Here is a 15010-nt window from a genome sequence, read left to right as displayed (position 1 = left end):
CCATTTCAATAACTTTGAATCTGTTTTGCTGTAATCTTAACTACCTTCGAATGGAAGATTTATATTTTCTCTCTCTAAAACTTTCATAACTCTTTAATATCTTTGATGTTTATTTCTTATTTAATGATTTGTTCAATGTTAGTATGTTATTTCTCCTTCCAATGTTCATTGTATATTTCTTCAGATCTACGTTAAATCCTCTTCTTTTTTTGTTTTTTTTGCAGATCAGAATCATCTGTCCGTACAGTTCTTGATCTTTGTGATTATCCACACTTATTCCTATAACAGAATATAAAGTACAGGTACTTTACGATAACTTTTCATGTTTTCTGATAAAATTTGCTAATAATATCTTGATGTTTATCCTTTCTGATTCTTGTAACAGAATAAAAATTACAGTTACGTTACGATAAATTACCATACTTTCTGATACAATCTGCATACATTTCACGTAAGATGATAGTATTAATGATCAAAGGTTCGTAAAGTATGAAAAATTTATCCAACATTACACGTCCTTTTTTTACCAGAACAGTGGCCATGACAAGCATATAAAACTTCTCTTAACCTAATAAACAATTGTACTTTTCCATATATTATACATAATTTATTGATCTGTCCCTGTTATTTATGATCCATCTCATTTGTTTTTTTATTAAATCTTTCATTATTAATGTATGTAAATTTGATTATAATTTTTTTTAACTAATACATATGTTTTTTTTTCTTGTAGTAAACCAGCACTGATGGAATTTCTTACAGAATCATCACATAAACTATAGAAGTATAAATTACGATGAAGAAGATTGTTTCTATGATCCTGTTTGGACAACGGAGTCTTACGTGAAGACTTACAAGGAACATATAAACCCTGCCCCTAACTTCGATGAACCATGTACATTTAATGAAGAGTCAAAAACACTACCATGTTTGATTCGCCGTAAACCTGGAAGACCAAAGACAGTAAGGATCGAGAGCTCGGGCAACATTCTGACGGAGTTTATTTTTAAGTTACCTAGTCTACTATGTTCTTTTCATTTACAATAAAACACAGATTACTGTTCAATAAAATTTCCTTTCAGTCGTACAAAGGTTGTGTTATTTACTATACAGTATACATAATTTATGATAAATCACATACTTTATAACAAAAAACATGATTTCAGATTTACATTTCCTAACAAGTTACTATAATTTATGGTACATAATGGATAATCTAAGTATTCAATGGTACATAATGGATTCAGTGATACATTTCCTAACATGACATAAAAAACAAGTAATTTATGTCAGAAAATAATCTAAGTATTCAATGGTACATAATGGATGACACACACGCATATGATAAATTACGTTGTATACATGACAAATGATGGTTTCCTCGTCATAAGTAACACATAATTTACGAACTTGTTTCATAATTTGTATTCGATGTGTGTTTATGTATGAGTAAAAAATGAAAGTTAAGTGAGAGAAAGTTGATATATATGTTTTGAATATTAACCCCCAAATCACGCTAATTGATCTCAGAAAATATACTCTTTCCAAATCTGAAAATTAAGTGAGAGAAAGTGATATATAGATTTGGTTTCCAAATCTGAAAGGATGAGAGAGAAAATCTATTTTGGAAAATATCCGTTTTCCAAATCTGTTTTGAAAAATCTGTTTTGGAAAATATCCTTGATCCGTTACTTCCTATTAAATCTTTTCAGTTTGTAACCTAAATATCTCCCCCAAATCACGCCCCCTGGTTTGGAAAACTTTCCGGATTCATTCCGAAATTTAACAACCCCGGATTTTTTAGACGAGGGACATGGAGGGTATTTATCAATAAAGTATGAGTTATTTATGCCCTTATTGTAAAAGGACTAAATGTCCATATTTTGGGAAGATTGGTCTATATACCTATTATGAAAATGATTTTGGTCTATATACCCATGGACTCATAATCCTTTAGGTTAAAAAAACGTGTTGACAAAAAAGAACATAGTATAAAGTTTAAAGAGATCTTATTTACTAAATAAAATATCAGAATTAGTTCAACCTTGTAGGCTCCTATTAGATATACCAAATAAGATTAAGCAAATTAATTATAAATACACACGTATATATCCCAGGGTCACAAGGATAACAAATCTAAAGAAAACCTAGGACTTGTACTTACAAATAGTCAAATACCATATTAATATACTAATAATTATATATAATGTGTTAAATCCATAATTAATGAACTTATGTACTTATTATATACTCAACAAAGCTTGTCAAATTTATACCAAAAAAATGTCTTTGGTAGGGCGATATCTGGTATAGACAGTGCGTTACAAAGGTCAATTTATGTATTTGTTTTTCCTTCACCAAATTGGTTCAAGGAGAGCGTTATAAGGATCATTTAACAAATAATGCTAAAATATAAGGAGTTGAATAAAAATGAACAATAAATCTAATATTCTATTTGCTTGTAGTTTTGTCTCGCATAATCAACCCAACCCTATTATCGATCACAACTATCAAATTCACCATTAGTTACAAGCTTTTAACGATATCTCAAGATCTCGTGGATGAAAAACTACCATTACTGAAGGAGGCAACTTACATCAAGAAAGAAGAGTCATTTGAATTAAACGAAGACATCGACTTAAACAAAAACATCGACTTAAACGAGGGTATTGACTTAAACAAAGACATATACAATGAAGATAATATGTCTAAGATAAAGATAAATTTTTATTTTTTGTCTTTTTCTATCGTTGAACAAACATTTTTTAGGTTTTAGGTCCGCGAGTTCGGCTGAAATTGGTCTATTTTTTCATCCGCTTTGGATGAAATTTGTTTAACTTTCCAGTGGTTATGGATGAAAATTTTCATTCGTGAATCTTTGTTTATGTTAAGGGAAACTTCTTAGAAAATTACTGTAATCAGTGTTAAAACCCTAAAATTTGTGGAGAAATCAAAGAAATAACAAGAGGTATGAGCCCTTCCATGGAGATGAGTGTTGTGTTAGTTATCTAGGATTTAGAGTTTCCGTCTCTATCTCTCTCTTTGATCGAACAACATCTCTATATCTCTCTTTGATCGAACATAATTTTTGGGGTTTCTCTCTCTTTGATCGAACATAGTTTTAGGGGCTTCTCTCTCTTTGGTTGAACATAGTTTTAGGGTAGGGAGCAACGTTTAATTTTGAGTTATTTTGGAAAATAGTGTTTATCTCTCCCTATCATAAGGAATGTTCTCCCTATCTAATGCACTGTTTTTACTGAACATTGCGCTTCCTATACCAAAGACCAAAAAAATGTACAAACGCATCGGAATTTTTGACATTGATACGTATTTTATTTTAATAGCAACAATCATATGATTTTATATTTATGTGGTTATCTTTGAGGGTTGTGGATTTTTTTATGCATATGGATTTTACTTTATTTAGCTAAAAGAAAAAACTATAGCCTATATAATCAATTATGGTTTGAGAAAATTTATCTTTAAATATGATTGATGGAAAGGAGATTTATATATATATATTTTTTTTGTTGAAATGAAAGGAGATTTATATGAAATCTTTTATGTTTCTTTTGTCGAGGGAAATCTTTTATGTTAGAAAAAGTACCAACATATAAATTTGGAGAACCCAATAAGGAAAATGTTATGGGACATGTTTGCCACGTGAAATTATATAGCAAAAACGGAAAAAAATAAAGAATGGAGACGCTAATTTTCAAATCTTAAAAAGGGTACGTAGTTATATATACGAGATTATTTAGCTGTATAGTTTTGTTTATATGGTTGTTTGATATTGACATCCTTCATTGTTTATTGAATTTTTTTTATTTGAAAATGTTATATGGAACTACTATTAAAGGCTTGGGACCCGTTAAAGACAAACCATATAGAGTAAAGGAATCACTATTTTCCAATGAACAAACAAAAAACACACTAGCCCTAAATTTAAGAGCAACTCTAACACGGGCCAGGCGCAGGCTACAAATTTGAATTTTTGGCATGCGCCCGACCCTCCAACAACAGTCAGCTGGGGTTCCGCCCCTGCCAATTGCTTCAGTCGCCCTTACATTAGGGGTAACTGAAGCAGTCCCCAACATGACCGTTAGGGACCCCTCCCAGCCGTTGGATTTGCTCAAACGACTGGAAATGGGTTCAACCACTATAAATAGGGGTTGAACCCATTCTAAATTCATCTCACACTCTCTTCATCTCTCTTGTTTCTCTCCATTTCATTTCTATCTCTCTTTTAATTTCTTTCTCTATTTCTTTCAAATTTTTTCTATCTTTTAATTTGTTCTCCCATGGATCCATTAGACATCAACGAATTCGACAACCAAAGTTATATGCGAATGTTGTCCCCTAACTCTACTTACCCGTCGGCTCAATTAGGAGTTGATGATTATGAAGTATGTGAGGATTCTCCCGTGCAAGAAGGGACGACTTCAACAAAGATAACTGGACGGGAACTGTATAAGCCGGAAGAAGATATTTTACTTGCTAATTGTTATTTGAAAATCACATTTGATGCGGTTGTCGGAAATAGTCAAAAATACAAAGTATTTTGGCAAAAAATATCGGATGAATATAATGCGAGTGCAAAGTTTCAACGCACACTTAGAAGTTGTAAATCTCGTTTCAATGAGATAAGCTAGGAATGTCAAAGTTTTATATCTACTTTGAGGATAATAGATAAAGTTCCAAAAAGCGGGGAAAACGATTATGACTGGGTAATTGTTTCAAACTTTTTAATTTCTTTTTTCTATCTTTTCACTTCATAATATATACTTAATATATATTTTGTTTATTTCAGTTACAAATAGCACTTGAAATGTATAAAAAAAATCACCAAGAAAAAGGCTTTAGGTTCCGACATATTTACAAAATTTTGATGACACACCACAAGTGGATGGCAAACATGCCAAGAGAGTCAACATCCGGCAAAAGAGATTCTAATACCAATCCATCGGAGGAAAGACCAATTGGCCGTAAACAAGCCAAAACAAATGCAAGAGTTGGAGAACCATCCACACATTCTGCTGCTTCAAAAACACAGAATGATGGATATTGGGAACAAAGAGATGAAGAATCCCAACAGAGAGCAACAACTTTGACGGAAGTTGTAAAGGTTCAACAAGAAACCCTACAGATTCAACAAGAGTATCTACAAGCAGATAAGGAACACAAGAACCGACAATATGGCATAGACTTATCAGGATTGATGCTAGGTCTCTCGACGAACATGACGCACGAATGCTTATAGCAGCACGAGAAGCTTGGTTCAACGGTCAACCACGAGACCCATTCTAGTTATCTTTAATTTTTCTATCGTTGTTTAGTCGTATTTAAGTAGTTTTAAATTTTTAATCAATTATAAGTTGTAATCGATGTTTTTTTAATTGAATTTTATTAAGTAAATTGAGAAATTTTATTTTCAAATTTTCGGCCTCAAGAGAAGCTGAGGCTGGAGCTGAATTTTTGAGGCTGAGCTGAGGCCAAAAATTTTGGGTGAAAAAGTAATTTTTTTCGACCTAAGACAAACTGCCATTGGACTTGCTCTAAGGTGTCATATTTCAACAAAACAAAAGAAAATTTGAAGTGTAATAAGTCTATATAGCGGAGTGAGCAAAAAACCATTGAACTGAAATTACAAAAGTATTTTGTCTCGATCTTCTTCAAGAACTAAGCACATCACAAAATCAGATAAAGTTGCACTATCTAATTTTTTTTTCATAAAATTGTGTGCATTGTACACAATATCACCGAAATTGATATTATTTGACACCCAGTAAAAATACAGTCATACCAGAGTAACGACTGAGATTTTGACAAACGAATAATTTCCTTTTCTTTGCCAAGTAATAAATACCCGATTGATGAATCGCCATGTCACCTTCTAGAAGAATAGATGGACAATAGTATTTACTATTTTTTTTTTTTGATGAAGAGATAGTATTTACTATTTGGTGTATTCAACTATCCAAGTCAAGATGGCTATTATATGTACATATTTTTTTTTATGTGATTATTATATGTAAATATTAGAAAAGAAAAAGTTTCTAACAAAGAAAAAATAATAATTTACCCAACAAGTCAATAAAACGAGGGTGGTTATCGTCTCAAAGGAAGTCAAAATAGTCTGGAAGCAACAACAAGAGTATTCTCGTAATTAATTTATTAATTGAGGTTATTTCAAAATCACACACGTGTATATATTTTCTTAAATTTCCGTTTTTCTTTCTAAATTGTTTGCTTTCTAAGATTTTTTTGTTTCCTCTAATAAGAGAACGAAAAATAGAAACTAAACAAAAAAATAGAAACTAATCTTTTTATAAAGGTAGTCAAGTGAGTCTCTCTCAATTAAATTTCAACGCAACAACATAGAGAATTTTTTTCAGAGGGAAAATTATAGAGAAAGAGAGAGCAATGGGAGGGAAGAGATTAATTTGGCTAGCGCGTAGGTCTCATAGCTTCTAAGCGTAATCCTGAGGTCGAGAGTTCGAGCCTCTCTCACCCCATTTTTTATATTTTTCCTTTGTAACTTACTTTTTTCTAAATCTGATTTCTAAGCACAAGTATTTCTTCTCCCTTGCCTTTTTTCTAGAACCAGAAATTGTTGAAAGTCTTATTACATCAATAAACACACAAAGAAAGTTGGAAGAAAATTGACTATTGGGAAGAAAAGGGACGAAATTTAGAAGCTTCTAACTAGAATTTCTCTTTTTCTTTGCCAACTCTACCAAAGTCCATTTTGAACAAATAATTTCATTGAAGTAGTTCTATTTTTATATTGATTTTCTAAACAAATACCCTGTAAGAGAAGAGTATATCACTTGTATAAATAAGGCTTAAAGAGAAAGTGTGAGGGAGTGCTTTTATAAACTTTTGATGTGTTGGTTAGTTTGTTAGGTTGTTATACAACCAACTTTCTCTCTCTATAACGACACTACAACTGTGTATATAAATGAGTTCTTAGCTCATATTGAATCAATGGAAATCACTCTTTCTTCTTCAATTTCTTCTTCCTGTTTCTCTCTCTATGCATCTAATACGAAACATTTCATGGTATCAGAGCTTCTAGGTTAAGAAAATTTTTCAAATTCAAGCTTCATCAATGGAGTCAGAAAGCTCGGATCGGTCAAATTCATCTTCTTCAATCTCAAAATCTCATTCTCCAACTCTAAACATCACAAATTACATCTCAGATAAACTTGATGAATCGAATTTCTTAGTCTGGAAAGATCAATTCGAAGCAATACTTATTAGTAACGATCTATATTGTTATGTTGATGGATCTATGAGTAAACCAGAGGTTTCGATCACTGATTCAGAAGGAAGAATTCTACCTAATCCTGAATATATCAATTGGAGAAAACAAGATAATTATGTTAAATCTTGCTTGAAAGCAACTTTTTCGAAATCAATTTCAGCAGATGTCTTAGGTCTTCAAACTTCTCGAGAGATTTGGAGCTACTTAGAAACAGTTTATACTGAAGAATTTGAGGCTAAGCAAGATCTTCTTCGTCGACAACTTCAAAATACAAAGAGAGGATCTGCATCTGTAAGTGAATATCTTCGTAAACTCAAATCTCTTGCTGATTCATTAACTGCTGTTAGAGATAGAGTTTCTGATAAAGAGATGATTCGAATCATATTGTCTGGCTTAGGCAAAGAATTCAATCAGTTTATAATCACAATTAATAATAGAACAGATAATATTACACTTCCTGAGCTTAGATCTAAGCTCCTTCATCATGAACAATGGCTTCTGAGTCAAGATCAAGATGATCAACTAGCATATTATGTCAGAACTTCTCAAGGTAAGAAACCTAATTCATATTCAAACACAAGTTCATATAGATCTGGTCCATCTGGCTCAAAATTCAATCATAATCAGCCTTCAAGACAATATTCAAACACAAATACTTTAAAATCAAATGATTCTCATATTAAAACACAAAATTCAGGACCAAATTCCAAATCAAATTCAAACACAACTTCAAATTCAAACACAAATGTATATTCAAACACAAATCGAAATTCAAACACAAATTCTTATTCGAACACAAATACAAATCAAAATTTTCATAACCAGAAGGCAGTTAATTTTGATTTTTCGAGCATTCCATGTGGAATCTGTAGAAAATGGGGTCATCAGGCTTATAAGTGTAGATTTCGATATGAAACTGATAAATATGCTCATCCTCAAGCATTTGCTGGCTTACATATTTCAGAAGATACTAAGTTTGATGAAAATAAACAAGAAGAGTGTAATATAGCTATTGTTGAAGAATGCTTTACTGCTTCTATGAAAAGTGATTATACATCAGAAGGTACTTGGTTGGCTGATTCAGGAGCTTCTAGCCATATGACCAATGATGCTAAGGTACTAGCTTCATCTCAACCTTATTTAGGTTCTCAATCTGTTCTAGTGGGTAGTGGTCGATCTATTCCTATTTCTAGTTCGGGAGATGTACAAATTCAGTCCAACTCTCATGAGTTCTGGCTGAAAAACACTTTGGTAGTACCTGAATTGAGAAAGAACCTCTTATCTGTCTCTAAGTTCACTAGGGATAATCAATGTTCAGTGGAGTTCTTTCCATGGGGATATGATGTCAAGGACCTAGCTACTCAGACAATCTTAACTACTGGTCCTATGCTAAATGACTTATATCCTATAGAATTTGACACTATTATCTCTCATGAAGAAGCCTATGTGTCAAGTGTCAATGGTTCCTTAGGCCTATGGCATAAGAGACTTGGACATACTTCAAAAAGTGTCCTTGAATCTCTTAATAAGTCAGCTCTTATTAGTCTTGATTCTTCTGAACCATTAGGAGTGTGTGAACCATGTCAGTTGGGTAAGAGAAAATCTCAACCCTTTGAACTCTCTTCAAGTATCACACCTTCTCCACTTCATATGATTCATTGTGACATTTGGGGGCCTTCTCCTGTTACTTCCATCTCAGGAGCAAGATACTATATACTGTTTGTGGATGATTATAGCAGATATTTTTGGATTTATCCTATGAAACTCAAGTCTGATAGTCTAAATTGTTTCAAACAATTCAAATTAACATTTGAGAAGCTTCTGTCTGCTTCTATTAAAGTATTTCAAACAGATGGGGCTCCTGAACTTTCTAAAGGAGATTTTAAGAAGTTTTTTTGGATGCTAATGGAATCTCCTTGAGGTGTTCTTGTCCCTATACACCTCAGCAGAATGGGAGAGCTGAGAGAAAGAACAGGCAGATCACTGAGATGGGTAATACTTTGGCCTTTCAATCACATGTGCCTAAAGAATATTGGTTTGAGTCTTTTGATACAGCTTCATATATCATAAACAGATTACCAACAAAGGTCTTAGATGGCAAAACTCCTTATGAAGTCCTATTTGGCCATACTTCTGATTTTTCTATGCTCAAAGTGTTTGGATGTGCCTGCTATCCACACTTAGGAGCTATTAGAACAGACAAATTGAGCCCAAAGTCTGTAAAGTGTGTATTCTTGGGATATAGCTCCATTTATAAGGGCTATAAGTGTTTGGATATGACTACAGGCAAGGTATACTTCTCAAGGCATGTGGTCTTTAATGAGGATTTGTTTCCATTTGCTATTGCTCCCAGCTCAACCACATCACCTGAAACTTCTACCCAAGTGGTACTTCCTATTATCACCACAGCTACTACATCTCATAGTCCAGCATTAACATCATCTAGTGCTTCTTCTTCTCCACAAATTTCTCAAGGGATTAGTGTTGCTTCTGTTCCTTCTTCAACCCAAGCTTCCTCATCTCAAGGTAATCATTCTAGTGAATCACATAGCTCATCTCATTTTGATGCTCCAGAGAGTAGTTCTAACTCTGCTCCTGGACAAGCTATTCAGCCTATACATAATATGACCACACGATCCAAAGTGGGTGTGCACAGACCAAAGTACTTGCCAGATTTTGTTTCTCATTTTACTGTGTGCCATCCATTACCCCAGGCATTTGTAAGTCTCTTAAACATACCTTCTGACCCCACCACCTATAAACAAGCTTCTAAAAGTCCAGCTTGGTGTCAAGCTATGCAAGAGGAATATGATGCTCTTCAAAAGAATGAAACCTGGTCCTTAGTTCCTTCTACTCCATCTATGAATATTTTGGGCTGTAAGTGGGTCTATAAGACCAAATTGAAGTCAGATGGGAGTATAGATAGGTACAAAGCCAGATTAGTGGCTAAGGGGTTTCATCAACTTGATGGCTTGGACTACTCTGAGACTTTTAGTCCAGTGGTCAAGTCTTCTACTATAAGAGTGGTTCTCACAATGGCTGTTACAAACAAATGGTTAATTAAGCAGTTGGATGTATCCAATGCTTTTCTTCATGGACTGCTTGATGAAGATGTGTTCATGATGCAGCCACCTGGGTTTATTGATTCAGAGAATTCTTCTTTGGTTTGTCATCTTCACAAGTCTCTCTATGGCTTGAAACAAGCTCCTAGAGCTTGGTACACAAGATTCTCTGATTTTCTTCAACAGTATGGATTTAGTAGGAGTTCTACAGATCACTCCATGTTTGTATACACCATGGGAGTAGATACTCTTGTTCTTCTGTTATATGTTGATGATATCATATTAACTGGATCATCATCATCTGCTATTCAAGCTCTTATTGACACCTTGAGCCTTGAATTTGCCATGAAGGACTTAGGTCCTCTTCATTATTTCTTAGGGATTGAGGTAAATGCTCTTCCTAATTCTGATCTCTTGTTAACCCAGCAGAAGTATACTTTAGAACTACTTCAAAAGGCTGATCTTTTGGATTCTAAGCCTATTAGTACACCTATTCTATTTGGAAAGAGATTATCAGCTCATGATGGAGTTTTGCTATCTGATCCTACTCTATATAGAAGTCTAGTAGGTGGATTACAATATCTCACAATGACTAGGCCTGATATATCATTTGGTGTCAATTATGTGGCTCAGTTTATGCATTCCCCAACTGATGCTCACTTACAATTGGTTAAAAGGATTTTGAGGTATCTCAAGGGCACTTTGGGTTCTGGTGTTCCAATTTGTGCAGGAGATATTTCTTCTCTCAAAGCTTATAGTGATTCTGATTGGGCTGGGTGTCCAGACACCAGGAGGTCGACTTCAGGCTATTGTGTTTTCCTTGGCTCTACTTTGATAGCTTGGTCTTCTAAGAAGCAGCCCACAGTGGCCAGGTCAAGTACAGAGGCAGAATACAAAGCCTTGGCCTTTGCTTCTTCTGAACTTCTTTGGCTTTCTTATGTTCTTAATGATTTGGGTGTATCACTCTCAGGCCCTTTTGAGCTCTTCTGTGATAATATGGGAGCTAAGCATCTTGCTTTAAACCCTGTTTTCCATGCTAGAACAAAGCATGTGGATATAGACTACCATTTTGTAAGAGAATTGGTAGCTTCAGGGGTTCTTAAACTCGAATTTGTCTCTTCTTCTATGCAGCTAGCAGATGTGTTTACAAAGGGATTGTCCAATCCTTTGTTTACTTCTCTTCTTCAATCTTTGATGTTTTTTGGTTCTTCTTCAACCTGATTTCTCTCTGTTCATCAGCTTGAGGGGGAGTGTAAGAGAAGAGTATATCACTTGTATAAATAAGGCTTAAAGAGAAAGTGTGAGGGAGTGCTTTTATAAACTTTTGATGTGTTGGTTAGTTTGTTAGGTTGTTATACAACCAACTTTCTCTCTCTATAACGACACTACAACTGTGTATATAAATGAGTTCTTAGCTCATATTGAATCAATGGAAATCACTCTTTCTTCTTCAATTTCTTCTTCCTGTTTCTCTCTCTATGCATCTAATACGAAACATTTCATACCCTATATAAATTATAGACTTACTTCCAACTATTTACGCAGCTCCTTCATAAAAAAAAAGAAAAACTATTTACGCAGTGCATTTTGTTTTCATTACTCGACTTTGTATCCAATTGTCACAATAATAACGCGCTAAACACTACACACCCTCCCCCACCCCCTCCCAAGATTAGACGGGAACTACGGGAAAATGGGCGCCGACAAAACTTTGGGAGGACCTATTTAGATTTATCCTTCTTTAGGCGGTGCTTTTCCTGTTAATTATGTGTAAGCCTGTCAATGGATATTCGACATCCGCATCCGTATTCGAATTTCAAAAAAATATCCGAAATTTCGGATTCGGATATTCCTTATCGAATATCAAATACGGATACACTCATATTCGATCCGATAAATATCCGTATCCGATAAGCAATATAAAAAATTAATAAAAATTTAAATTTATTCATAATAATTTATAAAATGTATGGTTGAGATTTATTATTTAGATCTAATGGTTAAAAGTTTAAAGAACAAATCTGAAATTTTGTTAAAGTTTCGGATATCGGATATTATCCGATATCCGTTAATATTATCGGATTCGGATATTAATTTCTAATATCCGTCGGATAATTATCGGATTCAGATAGCTTATCGGATACGGATATGCCTATATCCGATGCGATAATTTACCATTTACAGGCCTAATTATGTGTCGTATTACATGCATGAAAATGGGCGCCAACAACACTTTGGAGAACCCATTTAGATTTGCCCTTCTTTACGCGCCCTAACATATACTTACAGGCACAACCAAACTTTAAATGCACTCACCATTTTTGTGATGTACACTCACATGTAAGGTAATTTTTGAAAATGCACTCACCATTTTTGTTGTGTACACTCACATGTAAGGTAATTTTGTTGAAGTGTGGAAGGTAAAACGGTAAGTGTATATAACATTTCTCAACTTTTTGGGCACTCGTGGTGTAACGGGCTTACCTGCTTTAATAGGAGGCCCTTTTGGAACTTCCGCTTCCCACAATAATGTTACCTTTTTATGAAGATTTATGAATAGCTGGTCCTCAATTTGTAGAGAAAACGAATTTGAAAGTGGTTAGTTTATAAAAGAGTTAATTCCTATATGGCCCCCTACTTTGTGACCAGCTTCCTTTATGGCCCCCAAATTTCTGTAAATTCAAATATGGCCTCCTATTTTCATGGAAATGTCATAACTACCCTTCCCAATTAATATATTTTCAAAATAAAATTAAAAACAAAATCCTAAATTCCACCTCACTTCCCTCTCCACCACTCATCTCTCTCCACGTCAGCTATCTCTCCAACTCACCTCTCTCTCTCTCCAAGTCACACTCTCATGAAGGTCGCCGGCCGGAAAATTTTCCGGTCGGGGACCTTCAAACTTAAAAAAAAAAAAAAAAAAAAATTTTTCACTCACCTCTCTCTCTCTCTCTCTCCAAGTCAGCACTCACATGAAGGTCGTCGGCCGGAAAATTTTCCGGCCGGCGACCTTCAAACTTAAAATTTTTTTTTTTTTTTTTTTCACTCATCTCTCTCTCTCTCTAAAAATTCCGGCGAAGGGGGTTTCCCTTCGCCGGAATCTGGTCTGTTCTTCAACAGACCAGATCGGCCTGTTCTTCAACAGACCAGTTCGGTCTGTTCTTCAACAGACCAGTTCGGCCTGTTCTTCAACAGACCAGTTCGGTCTGTTCTTCAACAGAACAGACCGGATCTGTTGAAGAACAGACCGAACTGGTCTGTTGAAGAACAGGCCGATCTGGTCTGTTCCTCAACAGACCAGAATAGGTCTGTTGAAGAACAGACCAGATTCCGGCGAAGGGAAACCCCCTTCGCCGGAATTTTTAGAGAGAGAGAGAGATGAGTGAAAAAAAAAATTTTTTTTTTTTTTTTTTTTTAAGTTTGAAGGTCGCCGGCCGGCGACCTTCATGTGAGTGCTGACTTGGAGAGAGAGAGAGAGGTGAGTGAAAAAAAAATTTTTTTTTTTTTTTTTTAAGTTTGAAGGTCGCCGGCCGGAAAATTTTCCGGCCGGCGACCTTCATGAGAGTGTGACTTGGAGAGAGAGAGAGAGAGAGGTGAGTTGGAGAGATAGGTGACGTGGAGAGAGATGAGTGGTGGAGAGGGAAGTGAGGTGGAATTTAGGATTTTGTTTAATTTTATTTTGAAAATATATTAATGGGAAGGGTAGTTATGACATTTCCATGAAAATAGGGGGCCATATTTGAATTTACAGAAATTTGGGGGCCATAAAAGAAGCTGGTCACAAAGTAGGGGGCCATATAGGAATTAACTCTAATTAAAAGTGCACGCTTTGCAAAAAAAAAAAAAAGAAATTTTATAGGGTAAAAAATTATATTATACTAACAGAGTACTTGACTTTCAAACTAAGTTCATGAAAATAATGTGTCTATTTTCAAGAATTGAATAAGAAGCAAAATAATCCTTTAAGTTAAAAAAACGTGTTGACAAAAAAGAACATAATATAAAGTTTAAAGAGATCTTATTTACCAAATAAAATATCAGAATTAGTTCAACCTTGTAGGCTCCTAGTAGATATACCAAATAAGATTAAGCAAATTAACTATAAATACACACGATATATCCAGGGTCACAAGGATAACAAATCTAAAGGAAACCTAGGACTTGTACTTACAAATAGTCAAATACCATATTAGTATACTAATAATTATATATAATGTGTTAAATCCATAATTAATTAACTTATGTACTTATTATATACTCAACAAAGCTTGTCAAATTTATACAAAAGAAAATGTCTTTGGTAGGACCATATATGGTATAGGCAGTGCGTTACAAAGGTCAATTTATGTATTTGTTTTTCCTTCACCAAATTGGTTCAAGGAGAGCGTTATAAGGATCATTTAACAAATAATGTTAAAATATAAGGAGTTGAATAAAAATGAACAATAAATCTAATATTCTATTTGCTTGTAGTTTTGTCTCGCATAACCAACCCAACCCTATTATCGATCACTACTATCAAATTCACCATTAGTTACAAGTTTTTAACGATGTTTCAAGATCTCATGGATGAAAAACCACCATTACTGAAGGAGGCAACTTACATCAAGAAAGAAGAGTCATTTGAATTAAACGAAGACATTGACTTAAACAAAAACATCGACTTAAACGAGGGTAT

Source organism: Eschscholzia californica, unplaced genomic scaffold (genome assembly GCF_041429995.1).
Source record: "Eschscholzia californica isolate CP2 unplaced genomic scaffold, dmEscCali1.0.p SCAF_4, whole genome shotgun sequence".
Classification (NCBI taxonomy): Eukaryota; Viridiplantae; Streptophyta; class Magnoliopsida; order Ranunculales; family Papaveraceae; genus Eschscholzia; species Eschscholzia californica.
This window is presented reverse-complemented; position numbering follows the sequence as displayed.